The sequence below is a fragment of the Suricata suricatta genome, chromosome 8, assembly GCF_006229205.1.
Source record: "Suricata suricatta isolate VVHF042 chromosome 8, meerkat_22Aug2017_6uvM2_HiC, whole genome shotgun sequence".
NCBI classification, from domain to species: Eukaryota; Metazoa; Chordata; class Mammalia; order Carnivora; family Herpestidae; genus Suricata; species Suricata suricatta.
The window spans coordinates 99,113,094-99,132,724 of NC_043707.1; the positions used below are offsets into that span (position 1 = coordinate 99,113,094).

The following is a 19,631-nucleotide window of genomic DNA, read 5'->3' on the forward strand; positions in this document are numbered from 1 at the left end:
AATTTCAGGGGCTGCTGGCTGGGTCAGTTTGCGGAGCATGTGACTCTTGATCTCAGGGGGTCATGAGTGTGAGCCTCACGTTGAAGGTAGAGGTTAGTTAAAAATAAATAAAAAGTCGGGGCGCCTTGCTGGCACAGTCAGTCGAGCATTCACTCTTGATTTCAGATCAGGTCATGATCTCATGTTCGTGACTTCAAGCCCCAAGTCAGGCCCTGTACTGACCATGCAGAGCCTGCTTGGAATCCTCACTTTCTCTCTCTCTGCCCCTCCCCTGTTTACACTCTCGATCTTTCTCTCTGCTTTCAGAAACAAAGTAACTTAAAAATAAATAAATAAAAATTTCAGTTTCAATCAGAATGTTGTCAGTACACAGAAATCAATTGCTTTTTAAATATTAAGCATATATTCTGAAACTTAGTAAACTCACTTTCAGGGGCATTTTGTAGATTTTTAAAAATTATCTGGGGCACCTGGCTGGCTCAGTCAGTAGAACATGTGACTCTTGATCTCAGGGCTGTGAATTCGAGCCCTCACACTGGTGAGGAGATTGCTTAAAAATAAAATCTTAAAAATTTTTTTCTTGAAAGACAATATGTTGTCTGTAGGTAAAGATAGTTTTACCTTTTTATTTCCAATCTTTATGCCTTTATTTTTTTGTCTGGCCTAATTGCTCTTACTAGAAACTCCCAGCACAACTTTAAATACAAATGGGTAAGATCCTGACATCCTGTCCTTCTCTCTCTTAGGGAGAAGGCACCCAATGTTCACCATTAAGTATAACTTTAGGACATTAGGTTTTTGTAAAAGCCTTTTATCAGATTGAAGAAGTTCTCTTCCCTCTATTTCTAGTTTGCTGCAAGTTTTTCCCAGGAATGGATGTTCAATTTTGTCAAATTCTTTTTCTGCATCTATTGAGATGATCAAATGGTTTATCCTTTAAATTTGGTAATATGGTGAATTACATTGATTATTTTTCAAATGTTAAACAAAGCTTTTCATCCCTAGGATAATATGTATTGCATAACAATGTTCTTTACTTTTTATATACATGGGTTTTTGGGTGCCTGAGTGACTCAGTTGGCTGAACGTCTGGCTTCAGTTCAGGTCATGATCTCACGGTTGTAGGTTCGGGCCCCACATCAGGCTCTGTGCTGACAGCTCAGAGCCTGGAGCCTGTCTTCAGATTCTGTGTCTACCTCTTTCTCTGACCCTCCCCTGCTCACGCTGTCTCTCTCTCTCTCTCTCTCAAAAATAAATAAAACATTATATATTGTGGGTTTTGATTTGTTAAAATTTTGTTAAGCGGAACATGTAGCTAGCTCAGTCAGTAGAGTGTGTGACTCTTGATTTTGGGGTTGTGAGTTCAAACTCCACATTGGGTGTGGAGATTACTTTAAAAAGTAAATTTTTTTTCTAATGCTTACTTATGTTGGGGGGGAGGGGCAGAGAGAAGGGGACAGAGAATTCAAAGCAGTCTCTACACTGACTGCAGAGAGCCCAATGTGGGGCTCAAACTCATGAACCATGAGATCATGACCTGAAACAAAGTTAGATGCTCAACTGACTGAGCCACCCAGGTGCCCCAAGAAATTAAATCTTTAAAAAATATATACATACATACATACATTTTTGTTAAATTTTTTGCATCTCAGGGTGCCTGGGTGGCTCAGTTGATTATCTGACTTCAACTCAGGTCATGATCTCACAGTTCATGGGTTCAAGCCCACATTGGGCTCTGTGCTGACAGCTCAGGGCCTGGAGCCTGCTTCAGATTCTGTGTCTGTCTGTCTGTCTGTCTGTCTCTCTCTCTCTCTCTCTGCCCTTTCCTCGCTTGTGCTGTCTCTCAAAAATAAGTAAATATTAAAACAATGTTTTTAAGAATTTCTACATCTCTGTTCATGATATTGTTCTGCAGATGTCCTTCCCTGGAATGCCTTTATCTGGTTTGGATGCCAGGGTAATGCTGGGCTTGAAAAGTGAGCTGGGAAGTGCTCCCTTTTCTTCAGTTTCTGGAAGCGTTTGTAAATTGATTTTACTTCTTCCTTAAATGTTTGGTAGAATTTGACAGCAAAGTCATCAATATATTACCTTTGTGGGAGGCTTTAAAAAATATATTTATTGGGACCCCTGGGTGGCTCAGTCGGTTGAACGGCTGGCTTCGGCTCAAGGCAGATCTCACGTTTGTGGGTTCGAGCCCCGCATCGGGCTCTGTGCAGACAGCAAGCTCAGAGCCTGGAGCCTGCTTCAGATTCTGTGTCTCCCTCTCTCTCTGCCCCTCCCCCTCTCATGCTCTATCTCTCTCTGTACCCAAAATAAATAAAAAACATTAAAAAAAATTTTTTTAATATTTATTTTATAAAATCTCCTTTAAAATTTTTTTAATGTTTTATTTATTTTTGACAGAGAGAGAGAGAGAGAGAGAGAGACAGAGAGAGAACGAGTGGGGGAGGGGCAGAGAGAGAGGGGGACAGAATCCAGGAAGTAGGCTCCTAGCTCTTAACTGTCAGCACAGAGCCTGACGCAGGGCGCGAACCTGTGAACCACGAGATCATGACCTGAACCAAAGTTGGATGCTTAGCCAACTGAGCTACCCAGGCGCCCCTATGTTTATTTATTTTTGAGACACAGAGTGTGAGTGAGGGAGAGGCACAGAGAGAGGGAGACACAGAATCCAAAGCAGGCTCCAGGCTCTGAGCTGCCAGCACAGAGCCTGATGCAGGGCTTGGATTCACAAACTGTGAGATTATGACCTGCACCAAAGTCAGATGCTCAACTGACTAAGCCACCAAAACGCCCCTTAATGTTTATATTTGAGAGCAAAACCACAAGTAGGGGAGAAGCAGAGAGAAAGGCAGACAGAGAATCTCAAGCAGGCTTCGCACTGTCAGAGTGGCCTGAACCCACAAACCATGAGACCATGACCTGAGCTGAAGTCAGACACTCAACCAATTGAGCTATCTAGGTGCCTCTTGAACATTTATCATTATTTCATTCATACACTAGCATGGCTAGCAATAACTTAATCGTGCATAGAAATGGCTGAGACCTACAAAAATATATCCCACTAAACCCACACTACATGGAGTTCCAACACAACTTCCCTGTAGTCGCCTCACAGAAGTCCACGTCACCCGACACAACTGGAAGTATTACCATGAGGAATTCAAAGTGGAAAGGGGCAGCAGTCTCTACTGATGCTAGTTAAAATAGCATATGGTTTCAAATTTTGCACACTTGATCATGTAAGCACATTGCATTGGAAGGACTGGGGAAGTGTCTGTCCCTCTGCGTAGACTGTGTGCCACCTATGACCAGTACAGGACTTAATGTGTCGTGGCCCTTGCACCTGACATCATATCCAAAGTAGGCACTCAATAAATGTTTGTTAAATTGCTGCATAAGCAAGTGAAATGAACCCTAGACTGAAAATCAAAGAACATGTGTTTGAATCCAACTAAGCTCCATGACCTTGAGCATGTTCCTTAATTTCCCTGATCTTCAGTTTCATTTGTTTGTAAAAGCCCTTTTTAAAACATAATTGTATTTTAATGATTTTTTTAACCTAAGAAATCTATTCATCCATATGGTTTGAAAAGTAAACAGTACTGAAAGACTTATAATGAAAGGCAATTGTACTCTACCCTCCTCCTGACCACCAGTCCTGCTCCCAGGAGGCACCCACTTTTTCATTCTTTTAGCGATTTCTCCTAGTTACCTACAATTTTATAAATAATGTGCTTATACAGCAGTTTCCCACTTTATCAGTTTTAAACAGTATCGAGTGGTGTCTTTCCATGACAGGTGATTAATTAACATATACCACCGCCATCATTCTTCTCTCCCCCCACCCCCAACAGAATCCCATCTGTGGTGACCTTTGTAAAGTCAAGTAATACACACACACTTTTTCTGTTGTTCCATAATCTATAGACAGTACGGCTTGATATCCCACCGTGTAAAATGAGGATATTAGGGCCTTTAATTTCCCATTCAGCTCTCTTCTCCTTCTTCTACCTCTCAGCTTCCCTGTATGAATTTTTTAATTGTCAAGGTTGTTAACATTAAATTCTATCCTGTGACCATAACTAAATCTTCAAAGCTTTGACTACAGGTTGATTCTAATATACAGAGTTTACATTATTATCAGCTAGGGGGAATATCAGTTTTCCAGAGGCAGTTGGGTACTCTTACATTTCCTTTCTTACAGAGCTGTTTGTTTTTCCTAGAGTTTGTAATTATTTTGTTTTCTAATTACTTCTTGCATATTTTCCTTAATTTATTCTCACTCAGATCTGGACAGGTTCACCTCTCCATGCTCTTTATACACTGTGGTTATCTCTATCACTGCTCCATCATATCAGATGCTTTATTGGATCTGCTTTTTTTTCTTCAGAGAACCTTCCGTTCTCCTATTCCAATTTGGTTTAGTTGTTCTTTGGGTTACTGGTATTAGTGTTGTTCTCCGCCTAGATGCACTATAGAATTGCATATGCCTGACCCCTTTGAAGTTAGGTCATGTGACTTGCTTTGCCCAGGTTACATGTTTTCTTTTAGTTGGAAGCTCTAAGGGTCAGTGCATGGTTTACCTCTTCCCTTTATCTCCCCCATGGTGATGTGCAGCATTCAATAGAGTTCTGGAATGAGAACATGGAGTAGAGCCCCTAGCTGGCCTATGATGGACACACTGGCATGAGTGAGAAATAAAGCTTTGTTGGGGAAAACCACTGAGACTATGGGAATATTTGTTACCTCTTCATAATCTAGCCTTTCCCAACTGACACGGAGATTGGTACCATAAGTGGGATGCTATTGTAACACAACTCAAAATATGTGGCATTGACTTAGCACTAGAACAGGGAGGAGCAAATAAGTTATTGGAAGCAGTGATGAAACATTTAGTGAAACCATGTCCTGCAGTAAGTAGGAGGGCAGTTCATGGATCTAATAAACTTGTAGCTCAATGAAAGAGGTTGGAAATAGAACATTAGTAGCGTGCATTGGTTGCAGTTAGCTCTCTTTGGCAAGGTACTCCAAGAAAGATCTGCTTTAAGAGAAGAATTATCTGGTTTGAAAGTAAGAATGAAATGGAACAGAAACAGCCAAGACACTCAGGGACTTTCAAGATTGCTTCTCAATCCCAATCTATAAAAGATGAAACCGAGAAGAATTTTGAGTAAAGAGGCTAAGTGAAAACAAAAGCACGGCCATCACCCCCTGGCTAAGACCCCTAAGCGCATCACGGTGTCAGTGTCACAGTAAAGGTCCAGTTAAAGGCATGGCGCCCAGTAAATCTTTCAACTGGACAAAACAGCTCAGAAAAGGGAACTAGATATATGGCTCTCCCACTGTCTCTGGTCTAGTTAGGAAAACAGAAGCCACACCAGGAGTCTCAAGATTTCATTCAGGGAATTGGTGTTACATAGGGTTGGAAGTCTAAAATAACAAAAAGAGAAGGCTGATATAACCCAGATATTAGTAACGACAAGGAGCAGCCACCGCTTCTGGGGATGAAGGAATCAGCTAGTAGTAATTGCCAAAGCAGCTACTATCTTTAGGGCTGGGGAATGAAAAGGAAGAGGTACAGTTACCCGAACTAAGGCTTGAGGGACCCCACTTGGCTGCTACTCAGACTGCCAGCGGCGGACCACAGGCTGGTGTGTGGACATCTGAGAGGGACACCAAGTGGCTGGGGATGGGACCACTGGGGGACCAGTCTTTGCACCACTAAGAGGCGCGGCTGGCTGCTACTGAAACTTTGGAGGGGCCGTGATGTGTCCAGAGCTGAGAGAGCCAAAAGAAGCTGAAAGCCACAGCTACCACTGTTCTTTGCTCCTTGGAAGGATGCTAGCCGGTGCTGAAATTAGAAAGTCCTGTTTCCCCTTCTGCCACCTTTTCATCTCCTGCCAATTCTCCCCCTGGAAGAACCCAACAGGAAACCATCAGGCAAGGACACCTGCAAAGTGACGGTTTGCTGAGTTCCAGTCAACACAAACCAAAATACACAAGTAAACCTGGAGCTCAGAGACAACAGAACAACAACCAGCACACCCAGCAAAGCACGCTGGCCCCAGACACCCACATTTAAACCGAGGATGTGTGGGAGCGAGAAAACAGAGAAGCATAGCAAATCTAAGAATATCTAGAAAAGAACTCTGGGTGTGGCTTAATGGCATATGGAACTGACCAGAAACAAACAGACAAGAAGCCAGCTAAATTTGCAAGAGAGTTCTAGTCTCAGAAGGACTACCAGCTTGGGCTAAGAGACGGTAACAATCAGGTAATAAAATGGCGCCTGGGTCTCTAGCCATCTGTGGGCAGAAAGGTGACTGACCCCATCCAGGTCTATTCCCCAACATTATCTTCAGGGGGGGCCAAGGAGGATCATGGGAGAGGGACGTCCTCATAGAGCCCTGCAGAGGCCTCAGAGAACAATGCATAAAGGAGCTGCCCCCAGGGAGGAGAACCTGGGCCTCCCCAAAGATTATTTTTCACCTCTGTAGAAGAGGGCCCTAAAAATGTCTGCCTAATGGAAGTTCAGAACGGCCAGGAGCCGCTGACCACTGTTTGTCTCTCATTCTTTCCCTTTCTGAATAAGAGCGTTTACTATAATTATTGTGTAGAAGTTCCACAGTTTCTATTGGGGGTAGGGCATTAGCAGGTATCATATGTTCATGTCTCTGGTTAGTTTCCCTAAGTTAAGATAAGCCACATCTGGACCTGACTTAGAGACCTCTGTGCATCATCCAGAAACCCTGGGCTTTAACGTGATGCTGCAGTTGAAAGGGATTTATGGGGTGTCTGCCTCAGGGAGGAGAGGCACTGCTCCACACTCTAACCAACGTCTGGTGTTGTCAGTGTTTGGGATTTGGGCCATTCTAAAAGATGTGTAATAATAGCTCATGGTTTTAATTTCATTTCCCTTACAACAAATGCCCTAGAGTATCTTTTCATATGCTTATTTACTCAGAGAGGTTAAGTACTTTGCCTGAAGTCACACAGCTAAGAAATTAACATCTGGCATTCAGATCCAGGATGCCTGACTCAAAGCTACGGAGGAAAGCTCTATCCTCAAAGAGAGACTCTGTTCCAGGGCAAAGGCACTTGTCCTTTCTGTGTTCCTGTTTGTTAATCGGTAAGATGGGTAGGTAAGGATTACTGCTCCATCTAGTTGTCGGGACTGTCGGGAGGGTCAGCTGAGGCCATGTAAGAGAGAGGCTCTAAGCTGCAAAGCAAGGCAGCAGGGATAGCAGAGGAGGCAGGGGGGCTGGAGCATGTCTCCCACCTCTCCCACCACCGCTGCCAGCTTCCTGGGCCAGCCTCTTCCCAGGAGATGGGGGACACCCAGGCTGAGCATGGGAGAGGCTTATCCTGCCTGAGCCCTTGTCCACGTGGGACCACAGAATCAGACATGGTCCCGTGGGGAAAGGTCCACATATGGTGGGGTCCCCTAGAACAAGCAATGAATGAGCAGAGGTGATAGTGCTGTGACAGAGCTGGGTGTGGGGGCGGAATAATCCCAGAGGGGTGCCTAGTCCATCTTGGGGAGCCAGGGAAAGCTTCCTGGTGGAGGCGCCCACGGGCTCTCCTGGCTTCCACCACCCTGGCCAGGGCCCCGCCCCTAGGCCACCATCTCTGGCTTCCTTCAAAGCCTCCTCCACTTCCCCTTCGTAGTAGCCATGTCAGCTTCAGGAGGGGTGCACTCACGCTGCCTGGAGCCCCTCACTGCCTTGCCTGGCTGTGGTTGCGGAGTCCTCCCCTCAGCCTCCGCGCCAGGCCCCGCCCCTCACTTCCTGGCCGCGCCCCGGCACTCCTTTTGCCCCACCCTCGCACTCGCCTCTCCCCCTCAGGACCTGCTGCACCCTACCCTTCCTCCTCGGTGGGCTCCTTCTCAGCTCTTGCGTCCCTACTTAAAGGATCCCTTCTCAGAGACCCATTTTCTGAGGACCGCATCTAAAGAAGGTCTCCCCTAGACTTTCTATTCTCTCAATCCTTAGTCGATTTCTTTCATACTTCTTATAATTTCCAATTATTTTGTCTACTTGTTTTTCTCTCTCCTCTCTATCTCCTCCCACTATAAATGCGTCCTGAAGGCAGGGATCTAGTCTCAACAGCCTCCACAATGCCTAGCCATGGGCACTCAATAAACATTTGATGGGCAAATTAATGAATTCATAAAAGAGTAAGTGAATGAACCGGATCTTAAAGGATCTAGAGCTGTGCTGTCCGACATAATAGTCACTAGCCATATGTGACTATTGAAACTTAAATAAAAGTAAATACATTTGGGGCGCCCGGGTGGCTCAGTCAGTTAAGCATCCAACTTCCACTCAGGTCATGATCTCACAGTTTGTGGGTTCGAGCCCCTCAATAAGCTCTGTGCTGACAGCTTAGAGCCTGGAGCCTGCTTGGGATTCTGTGTCTCCCTCTTTCTCTGCCCCTCCCCCACTTATGGGAGCTCTCTCTCAAAAATAAACTTAAAAAATTTTTTTAATGTAAACAAAACTAAATAAATTTAAAATCCTATTCCTGAGTTATACTAGTCACAGTTCAAGGGTTCAGTATCTATATGTGGCTAGTGGCTCCCCTATGGGACAGCACAGATATAGGACATTTCCCTCATTTACAAAGTTCTGTTGGACCGGGCTGTTCTAGATGACCTTAGAGGCAGAGAAGGTGGACAAGGGCATTTGGAACAGAAGACAAGTATGTACTACACTCTACAATTGTGAGAGAGCATGGTGGTGTTGCGCTCTGGAACAGAGAAATGGTGGCACATCACCCCTTCTCTACACAGCCCTGTTTGTTGTTAGGAAGTTTGGTTTAAGGTAAGGAAGAATATCAAAGATGGGAGAGTCCTAATGACCAGCTGCATCCACCCATCTCCCTTAGAAGCAGAGACCCCTGCCCTGAGGGGGAAAGAGACTTACCCAAGGTCACAGAGAAGGTCGCATGAATGGGACCAGAACCCAGACCTCCTGATTCCCAGGGCCTTAGGCCATTAGGTGGTTTCCCCCTGTCCTGTTCATGGGCACCTCTTCCGTGCTTCCCAGGCCTTCTGCCCCCACAGCCAGGCTGTGGGGCATGTGGAGCCCCCAGGCAGCTCCTCAGCACTCACACTGGCCATTCTATTTACTCCCTAAAGCACCCTCCCCGCCCCCCAGCATCCGACCCCTAGAAATTGTAGACGTCCCAAGGAGAATAGCTGCTTATAACCATTTGCTAATTACACGTATGGATGTCAATTAATTCATTTAGCTAATTAGCCACTCAATGAGCACCACGCACCAAAGAACTGTAAAAGACAGGCATATGGTGAGAGAGGGGGGTGGCCGGGTGCTCATGCTGCATGCAGAGATGGGGAAGGGAAGGCACTGAGGCTGCAGCTCTGCCCTGCCCCCAGATGAGGGGGGAGGCAGCTTAATGGCTGGGGGAACGGATCTGCTGCCGCTGACATAAAGCATAATTATGCTTCGCACTAACAGTGCTGGGAAGCCACACGTGCACACTCGCACACTCGTATGCACAGACCAGCACACACATGTATACACACATTTCTGTTTACACACACAAAAACACATGCTCACAAACATAGCATGCTTTGTGCACCCTAAGCACAGTGCATGTGCACATTTCACACATGGACGTGCACACATGTGGGCATGTGGGGTCAGATGGAATCCACAGACAGTTTCTTAATCAATTGGTGGAGGCTGGAAAAAGGGAATTAAGGCTCTTTTATTGCACCCAACTCGATGCCAAGCACTGTGTACAGTTTTTCCATGTACGCTATTTAATCTCCACATAGCCCTACAAAGAATGTATTATCTTCACTCTACAAATGAGGAAACTGAGGCTTGGAGAAGCCAAAACACTTGCCCAAGGGCCACACAGCTGGCAAAGGGCAGAGGCGGGCTAATCCCCACATCCCCAGGGCCATCTGCTTCAGGGGAAGTGGGTTCTCATTTGCTTGCAGTTGGTGGGCTTCTGAGAATATAACCTCCCTTTGCTTACAAGAATATAACCTACTGCTTAGGGAATGCAAATAGGCTTTGTGCCATAGAGGAGAAGGAAGTGAGCACTGATAAGAAGATGGATGGGAGGAGAGGGGGCACACACTTGGGACTCTATCACAAATGTCATTCCCACTGGTCTTCATCCCATGAATCTGCCCTGGTGCCACGTCTGTGCCAGGCAGGCACTGGGGACACGGTGAGATAGGTGTCTGCTCACAACCAGGTGAGGCAGGCAGAGTGACACAGGCTGTCACCAGAACAATCACTTGAACTGGCTGCTGGGTGAAGAGCCCAATCTTTCCCCCACGTTCCAGGCCCCTCTTTCTTCCGGTACTGGAGAGAGGCGGCTGGGCTCAGAGATCTGAGATAAAGCCCTGGGACTCCCTGCTGGGGCCTCTCACTTCCTCTCTCAGGCCTTCTCCCCAGGACTCTGGCCTGGCCCTTCTCACCCTTCCTCAGCCCCTTACTGACTGCAGGATTTGGCCAACCCCACAACACAAGCCTGACAGTCTCTCCAACTTTAGGGGGAAAAGAAAAATTCTCCAACATCCCTCTTCCAGCCTCCTCTCATGCCATTCACCAAAGTGATAACAGGGGATAACAGTTAGATGATTTGTTTGCTCATCTATTCAATCAATACTCCAGGGCATTCCTGTGGTCTAGGACTGGGTGGTCTCAAACACTCTTAAAAAACCACAACAGCAACAAAACTTGAGACTTGCTTCTCAACCCCCAGCTCACATCAACTCATGTCCAGTACTTCCGTTAAAAATCCTTCTGTCGTGGGGCACCTGGCTAGCTCAGCAGTGGGGCATATGACTCTTGATCCCAGGGTCATGAGTTTGAGCCCCACAAAAATCTTTCTGTTGCAAGGGACAGAAAGTCCAACACAAGCAAGTTTCAGCAGTGGGAGTGTATTGGCTCACATTACTACAAGTCAAGGGGTACTGGGCAGCTTCAGGCACAGCTTGATTCAGGGGCTCAAGCAAAGCCATTTAAGACCTGCCTTTCTCTATCTCTTGTTCTCACTCTCGCCCATGTGTTGGCTTCCTTCTAAAGTTCCACTTGGTGATGAGTTTCTCTTCCTTTCAGCTTCCAGTCCCCCGTTTAAATTTTTTTTTAATTTTGTTTAATGGTTATTTATCTTTGAGAGAGAGAGAGACAGAGCATGAGCAGGAGAGAAGCAGAGAGAGAGGGAGACACAGAATCAGAAGCAGGTTCTAGGCTCTGAGCTGTCGGCACAGACAGGAGATCATGACCTGAGCTGAAGTCAACTGATATTGGGCTCAGTCAACTGACTGAGCCACCCAGGCGCCCCCTAAGACAAGCTTTTCCAAGGGCTCCTATGATGGGATTTGCCCTGATTGGATGGGCTCAGGGCACATACCCACTTCTGAACCAATCAATCACCATGGCTTGGGGGTATCACACTCAGGCTGACTGGATCCATGGGGGACCTACCCAAGACATACCCAAGCCACTTAGGCCAAGAGCAGGGGCAGATGGGATCCCCAAATGTTACCAGACAACGGGGGAATGGAGGGAGGGCTTCGAGGCAAAGCTACGAATACCCACTGCAATGTCCTAAGCATTCAAGGTAGGCAGAGTAGGGAGTACCCATTTTGCAACTAAGGAAACTGAGGATGAGAAAGGAGATAAGCCTGATGAAGATTACACAGACAGTGAGGGGTCGCGTCAGGATTGGAACCAATTCCTCTTCACTTTCCACCCGAGCCCCTTCCCCAACAGGCATCCAACACCACTCTCCAGGCCTCCCATCTGGACCTAACCATCCTCCCCCCAGTCTGTCGCCTGCCAATCAGGAGCCTGGGCACAGGAAAGGCCTCCAAGGCTGGGGACACGGTGAGAGGCCCCTGCACTATCTACAGAGGTGCCAGGGCCCCAGCCCCATCCCTTCCTGCTCACTTTAGGACAAACTCAAAGCCTGCGCCCAACTCTCCCCAGGCTTCTTCCTGCCCAGGGGCAGGGGTGGGGACAGGCCAGGAGGGTCCAGGAGCAGCTCCAGCCACCGCCCCATGGGAGCTGAGGATAAATGCCAGCTTCTTGACCCCATGGGTGGCATGGCAAGCTGGGCCTGTTCTGTCTGGCTGCCCACAGAAGTGGCTGGCCTGAAAACACATCTTTTCCTGGCTGCCTTCCCTGCCCCATCACTGCCCCTCTCCTTTCTCTGCTTCCTGGGATCACCCCTCAAACAGACGTGCATTTAAATCCTCCTCTCCGGATCTGCTTGTGGGAAAAATATAACTTAAGGCACCCCGCCCCATTCTCCATTCTTCTATAACATAAGGGTATAGGTGGCCTCAGGGAGTTCAAGTACATGGATGATTTTCAAATATTTTTCTAGTAGAATGGCTTTTTATCAAATGCTTTTCTTCTCTGTCTGGCTTCTAAACCCCACCACCCTCCTGAAACCCAGGCCTCTGCCCTCCCTTCCCCCTCATCCCGTTGAGTCCCAGGTGCCTCACAACCCCTTCTGAGTCTTGTGAACTCCCCAGCCCCTGGCATCCTCTAAGTCAAAGGCATTTTTCTTCCTGCCAGGTTGTGTGCCGAGAAGGGGCAGGAAGTGTGGATCCCTTAGTGAGACAGGCAGGTCCTGGAAATGGTAGCACTTTGCTCCCTCCCCATGCACCTAAAAAATCAGACACATTCCACACCTCAAAAATGAGTTTCCTGTTGAAATCCCTCACCAAGTCTACATATTCTTTGTGACAAGGTAGTTATAGCCTAATTATGCTATGAGTTCCCACCCCTCTCACCATGGAAAACCTGTCAGAACTCTTTCTTGCATTAACCCAGCATTGGAGAATGCCATGTTGAAGGGCTCCAGACTGATCAGGTCCTGGGTTTCTCCCCAGCTTCAGGAGGGGATGTGAGAGATCTATCTTTCCATTTCCTTTTACCTGCCTCCCACCATCTTCTTCACAAGATCTCTCTCTCTCCGGAGTATTTGGAGATGGGTGTATCTGTTATCAAATGCTATGTAACAAATTAGACCAAAACTTAGTGACACAACACGGGATTTCATTATGCTCACCAATTCTGCAGGTCAAGAAGCTGGGCAATTCCCATCTTGGGCGTCTCACGTGGTTGCAGCCAGATGTTGGCCGGGACCATGGTCCCCTGAAGGCTTGCCTGGGCCCAAGGATCTGCTTCCAAGGTGACCCACTCATGTGGCTGGCAGGTGGTACTAACTATTGGCCAAAGGCCCTGACTCCTCCCCATGTGGGCTTCTCCCCAGGGCTCTCACAGCATGGCAGCTGGCTTCCCCTAGAGCAAGAGAGCCAAGGACCCAAAGCAGAAGCTGCAACGCCTTTTGTGATCCCTTCTTGTGAGCCACCTTATCACTTTTGTCTAATTCTGTTGTCTATATGGGGCCACCCTGCAGGCCATGTGGGTCACCGGGGCCATCTTGAAGGCTGGCTACCACAGGAAGCTTAATGGGAGCTCTTTCCACTGCCTGGTCCTCAGTCCTGGCCCGATCCTGACCCACCCCTCTTCCCTCACCACCACCGCTGCCACCTCCCAAATGCCCCTAAGGTGAGACTGTGGTGAAGTAGCGTGTACCAAGAGTTCAGGGCCCAGGACAGGACATGTCTGCAAAGCCCTCGTCATCAGCCATCCTCCTCCGTGTGTCTCAAGCCACGCTCCTCTTACAAACCTACAGGTCTCCTGGGGGCAGGGACGGAAGCTCTATCATCACTGCTGCACCATGGGGACAGAAGCCTCCAGGAGGGTCAGAGGGAAAAATCGGTGTAATTGATGGAGGGATGAGATGGGGGAATGGGGAGGGGGGCCACCCAGTGATTGGCATACACCCCAACCACAACACCAAAGAAGAGAGAACTGCTCCAGAGGCTGCCTGTATGCCACCTGAGGAGACTCCAAATAAGCAATGCCCGGCCTTGGGGTGCCTGGGTGGCTCTGTCAGTTAAGCGTCTGACTTCAACTCAGGTCATATTTTCACGGTTCATGAGTTCAAGCCCCACATAGCACTGTGCTGACAGCTGGGAGCCTGGAGCCTGCTTCTCTCTCTCTGCCCCTCCCCAACTTGTGCTCACTCTCTCCTTTTCTCTCTGTCTCTCAAGAATACATATTTAAAAAAAAATTTTTAATGCTTGGCCTAATGTCCCCAGAGTCTGTGATCCACAGAGTCTGTGAGCAGACTGGAGGATGGTTTTATGCCACTTCATGGTAGGATAATTTGATATGAGGCATCAAGTAACAAACACCCCCCAGGTCCAAATTCACCACCCATTAAAGCAGAGATTTTGCCCCACACTAACCTGGCCCAAGGGTGTCAGGCTCCCTGCCATTTTATCAGTCAGATGGGTCACACCTCCTCCCCCCATGAGGAACAGGCAAGAGGGGTGGAGAGACGGGCCAAGAGTGTTCATGGCAACAATCTGCAACTACAGCAGGCAGGCAAGGGGAAATGCAGACAGGGAGACATGCCTGCACCCACATCCACGAACTGTGCCTTGATTTCCCCACCCCTCTGCCCAGCTCCCCGAGCACAACCCTCAGTTCCCGTTGGCTTCTCAGGCAATTTGGGGAGTCGGCCTCTCCCTTCCACCCCAGCCCTGTCCCAGGCCTCCAAGCCATCGTATGTATATGCTTAGGGCCCATCTAAACACAGTCCAGCCTCCGCTTTTGGTCGCACAAAAATAAAATAAAATAAAAACCAGTAGAAGCTGGGACACTGGCTTTTCCCTGAGCTTACTGAATGAAAGTGGCTGGCTACCCTAGAAACCAGCGCCAGGAGGAGACAGGTAGGAACACGTTCCTTGAGTTTGACCACACCTGGAAGGAAAAGCATCAAACTATATTTAAGTAAAATAAACGGTTTCTTGGGAGACCAGTGGGATAGCCCACAGAAGGGCAGGACCTTGGCAGGGACCTGGGTGGTGGCTTTGGGGGCCCTGGGAAACGGAACATAGACCACATCTTAACGGAGATTGTGTGTGGGGAATAGGACCGTGGAAAACTGTGCTTCCTCTGTATTGTTTGGATTTCATTCTCAATACTCCTAACCGACAATGGGGGAGCCTGCGTGGCCCTGTCAGTTGAGCATCTGACTTTGATTTATGCTCAGGTCATGATACTAAGGTTGTGGGATGGAGCTCCACATCACTCAGCATGGAGCCTGCTTGGGATTCTCTCTCCCTCTCTCTCTCTTTTTTCCTTCTGCACCTCTCCCCTGTTCTGTGTATCCAATTAAACAAAGTTTTAAAAAATACTCATGAAAAAATGAAATTAAATTAAGATTTAAAAATACTAATGTAGGGGAGCCTCAGTGGCTCAGTAGGTTAAGCTTCCTGTTAAGCTTCTGACTTCGGCTCAAGTCATGATCTCACGGTTCCTGAGTTCAAGCCCCACATCGGGCTCTGTGCTAACAGCTCAGAGCCTGAAGTCTTCTTCAGATTGTGTCTCCCTCTCTCTCTGCCCCTCCCCCATTCTCTCTCTCTCTCAAAAATAAATACACATTCAATTTTTTTAATGTTTTTTATTTATTTTTGAGAGACAGTGCGAGCAGGGGAGGGACAGAGAGAGAGGGAGACACAGAATCTGAAGCAGGCTCCAGGCTCAAACCCACAAACCATGAGATCGTGACCTGAGCCGAAGCCAGACACTTAACTGACTGAGCCACCCAGGTGCCCCATAAATACACATTTTAAAAAATATTAATATACAATCAACAATAAGAAAATTTCCATTTAGGGATGCCTGGGTGGCTCAGTCGGTTAAGCATCAGACTTCAGCTCAGGTCACAATCTCATGGTTTGTGAGTTCAAGCCCCGCATCAGGCTCTGTGCTCTCAGTGCAGAACCCACTTTGGATCCTCTGTCTCCCACTCCCTCTGTCCCTCCCTTGCTGGCATGCTCTCTCTCTCAAAAATAAATAATAAAATATTTTTTAAAAAAAGAAAGAAAATTTCCATTTAGAGAGAAGTTTGGAGCAAGGAGGGGATGCCTAGAGCCCTACAACCTATGCCCCCATCAGCACCCCCTGCCCAGGGCTCCTGAGCACATTCATGACACTAGATGATTTGTCAAGATCTCCCAACTCAGACCTATCATCATCAAACACTGCAAAGTCTGGAGCCGTTCAGGGTCTGAACCCAGCCTCACCTGCCCTGCCCCGGCCCAAGATGGCAGCCAGCACCCCACATGGAGACACTAGGGTCCCCACTACTGACCTGCTGCCTGCTGACAAATGATCCTGCCTTCCCCACGAGCTGTGATCCCCAGGCCCATCCGTGAGCTTCATGATGTCATGACAGGTGTGATTACCATTGTTAATTACCTCCCAGCCGTCAGCCTTGTGGCAGCTGCCACGGACACCCCACACCTGCACACAAACCTCTCTTCACCTCAGAGACCACCCCACTGTGCTCCCAAAGGCCCTGAGATATAGGGGTAGGCATTTCAAGGCACCAGTATGTTCCCCAGGCCCCCAGCACTCTGAAGGCCTAAGTACTTTGCCCCCTGGCTCTATAACTAGAACCCATGCTGTCAGAATCCTGAAGGGAAACACTGACCACATCACTATCTGCTCACAGACAGTCAATGGCTCCCTACTGCTACAGCATAAATTTAAATACCCCAGCTTGGCATTTTAAACGTCCCATGAAGGAATGCCAAGAGAGGAAGTGTCCTGCCTTCCTCTAGCTGTATCTCCCATTACTTAACTCCGCACCCCCTGCTGATAGAGCTGCCCACAGGCCCAGCCACGCCCACATGCTTTCCCTGACTCACGCCTTTGCCCCCACAGAGAGCCCTTCACCCACAGCTCCATGCATTCAGTCCCTACCTGTTCTTCCAGACTTACAGCGGAAGGGGGTGTCGGGGGCGTGACTCAGATCTTCTCTCCTGCCTCACATGCGCCACGCATGTAATGTTGGCCTCTAGGATATCCTGGAGCACTTCATCTGGCCCCTTTCTCACACTTCAATTCCCCAGTGAGGCCTGTGTCCATGCCTGCCTCTCCCACAGCGGTGAGCTTCTCTGGGCAGGGCCTCAGCACTCAGGTCTGCATGCAGTAAGCACTCATAGCCAATGAGTGACTCCGAAAGCTGGCCCAGGAAAGAGGAAGTAACGAGCCCAGAGAAGAAGGCCGTGGGTGCTGTTACCTCCTCTTCAGTGGATCCGGTGCCCCCATCCAGGCCCTTCACCACCTGACCCAGCAGGAGTGCCCCCCTCACGGGTCTCCGTGCAGCTCACCTCTGCCCTCCTGCAGCTAGGGCCAGCCTTCAAAGCGGCCACTCCTCGGCGGAAAGCCTCATCACCTGAAGGGTAACTTCCCTAGTGTGGCATTCGAGGTTCTCCATGACGCCAGCGGACACCTTCAGTGCTGGCCTCACAGCTCACTGCCACCCTCCTTTGAAGACTAGGGCCAAGGCCGTAGGAGCCATGTTTGCACCTCACACCCTCTCCCTGGTCACGGGTGATTGGGCTTCAGCTAGACCTACGGGATCTAAGCTCAGCCCATTAGATGCTCTCTCTTCCCATGGGAACTGGGCTTCCCGGATGAGCAACTGAGGTGTATATTAAGGATTCAGGAACCAAGGGGAGGTTATGGGGACCAGGACACATGAAGAGGGAGCGTGAAGAAGGGAAAGGAGAGCGGCACGGAGAGACAAAAGATTCCAGATAAAGTTCCAGTGGGTTCCAGGAGAGGCTGTCTCCTTCAAACACTGTCCTTTCTTACTCTGTTTTCTGTTAAATGTGTAGAAGATGGAGGCTATTTTGCTCATCCAAACATATATAGTTGGGAGCAAACATAATATGTATTCTAAAGAAATTCTATGAAAAATCACTTGGGGTTCAATAGGGACTTGGGGGGGTGCAAATTCCAAGAGCTTGTCCACATTTGCACAGGTGTGGGGAGGCTGCGCTCTGAGGGGCAGGTGAGAACATCTTGCTGCTTCTAGAAGCATTGTGGGGTAGGGATTCCAGAAAACTGCCATCTGGATTCCAACCCCGGCTCTGCCACTTTCTATGTAAGACGGGACCAGTTGCCTCTGGCCTTGGTTTCCTGATCTGTAAAATGGGCGTGCTGGTGATAACGGTAGCTACCTCAAGGGGTTATTGTGAGGGCTCAGTAAGTTAATATACAGAAAGCACTTCCTAGTGACTGTTAACAGCAAACACCAAGGGTTTGCAATCGTGAGAAAAGTGGCCACTATTGACATAAAGACCCTGGAGCCCTGAGATAAAGTTAGTGTGCAAGGAGCAGGGGCACAGGTGAATTTGAGAAGGACAGAACTTAAAGTGGACTATTTGCCACTGCGTTCTCAGGGGGTATTCTGGGGACAAGGCAGCCAGAGTCCCTGCTCTCACAGAGCTCCCGTTCTAGAGGGGAACAGGCAGCCAACAAGGTCCTTACAGATAATGACCCCAAGACAACAAAACCCGGGAAGATGATGCAGGTGGCCAGAAGTCTTCTCTGGAGAAGGCAGTCGGGGAAGGCCTCTCTGAGAGGTGATGGAGAGGACTAGATTGCCGAAGACACCAACCCTGAGGAGGGAAGCCATCAAGGAGAGGACAGCACGTGCAAAGGCTGGCACAGTGAGGTGGCGGGGGGCGGGGGTGCCACCAAGCTGGGGAGCAGTGTGTGGGGAGGGCAGGACTGGGGAGCCCCAGGACAGGGAGCCGAGCAGGGGCGTGGGAGAGCTGAACAGCTAACATGGTTTCTGTTCAGTTCTTCGCTATAAAGCATGAATAGACATGGTGGCGTCCATCTCCTTTAACTCTGACCATCCCACTTGTCCTTCCTGTGTTTGGGCAGCTCGGTTCTCTTGGGGGGGATTCATGGAGGTTCTGAATTCAGGAAGAAACAAGAACCGAGACAACAGGCCCCTCCGACCCTCTCTTCCTCCAAACCCAGCCCTTCCTAAAAAGGATCCACAAAATTCCCTATTTACTCAGAGCCCAAGGCTGGTGAACCTGCCATAAGAAGGAAGCTGAGGACACTCACCTTCATCCTGAGAACTTGCTGAAGACCAGAAGGCTCCCTCAGCAACCTCCAGTGAGAAGAGGAAGGAGCACTGGTTTGGGAGTCCTAAGCACTGGGTTTCAGTCCCTTGCTCTGTCACTTATGTACGAGGTGCCTGGGCAAGTGGCTCAACCAGGCTGCCTGGGGCAGCTCAGTGGGCCTTGCACACCTCAGCAGGGAGTATCAATCTCAAAAGACCCAAGCTAGTCATTCCATTTCCCACCTTCCAGGTGGCAGGGACGTGCTGAATAAAAAATGCCAACAGAGACTACAAACACAAGCACTGGGTGGAACAGCCTTGCTCCTGAGCCGGTCACCCCATCGGACACAGAGTCCAGGCTCTGGGGGGATGCAAGTCTGATGAGGAAAAACAGAAGTAGGTCTCTTAAAAACCAAACACCAAGAGGGGTGCCTGGGTGGCTCAATCAGTTAAGCATCTGACTGGCTCAAGTCATGATCTCGCGGTTCGTAGGTTCAAGCCCCACATCAGGCTCTGTGCGGACAGCTCAGAGCCTGGAGGCTGCTTCAGATTCTGTCTCCCTCTCTATCTGCCCCTCCCCCTCTCATGCTCTGTCTCTGTCTCTCAAAAATAAATAAACATTA

General features: G+C 48.6%; 1 protein-coding gene across 2 annotated transcripts in view; it reads right to left on the reverse strand.

Annotated features, from left to right (window-relative positions):
* Positions 1-17,058, reverse strand: part of ACOT11 (acyl-CoA thioesterase 11) — a 70,752-nt gene extending 53,694 nt beyond the window's left edge. The window contains exon 1 of one of the 2 annotated variants that reach the window (XM_029947784.1): positions 16,863-17,058. The gene's annotated coding sequence lies outside the window, so the exon portion shown is untranslated. Of the gene's footprint in view, positions 1-16,844 lie in introns of both variants that reach the window. The other variant, XM_029947783.1, reaches the window with a different exon arrangement.
* Between the last annotated feature and the right edge of the window lie 2,573 nt (positions 17,059-19,631).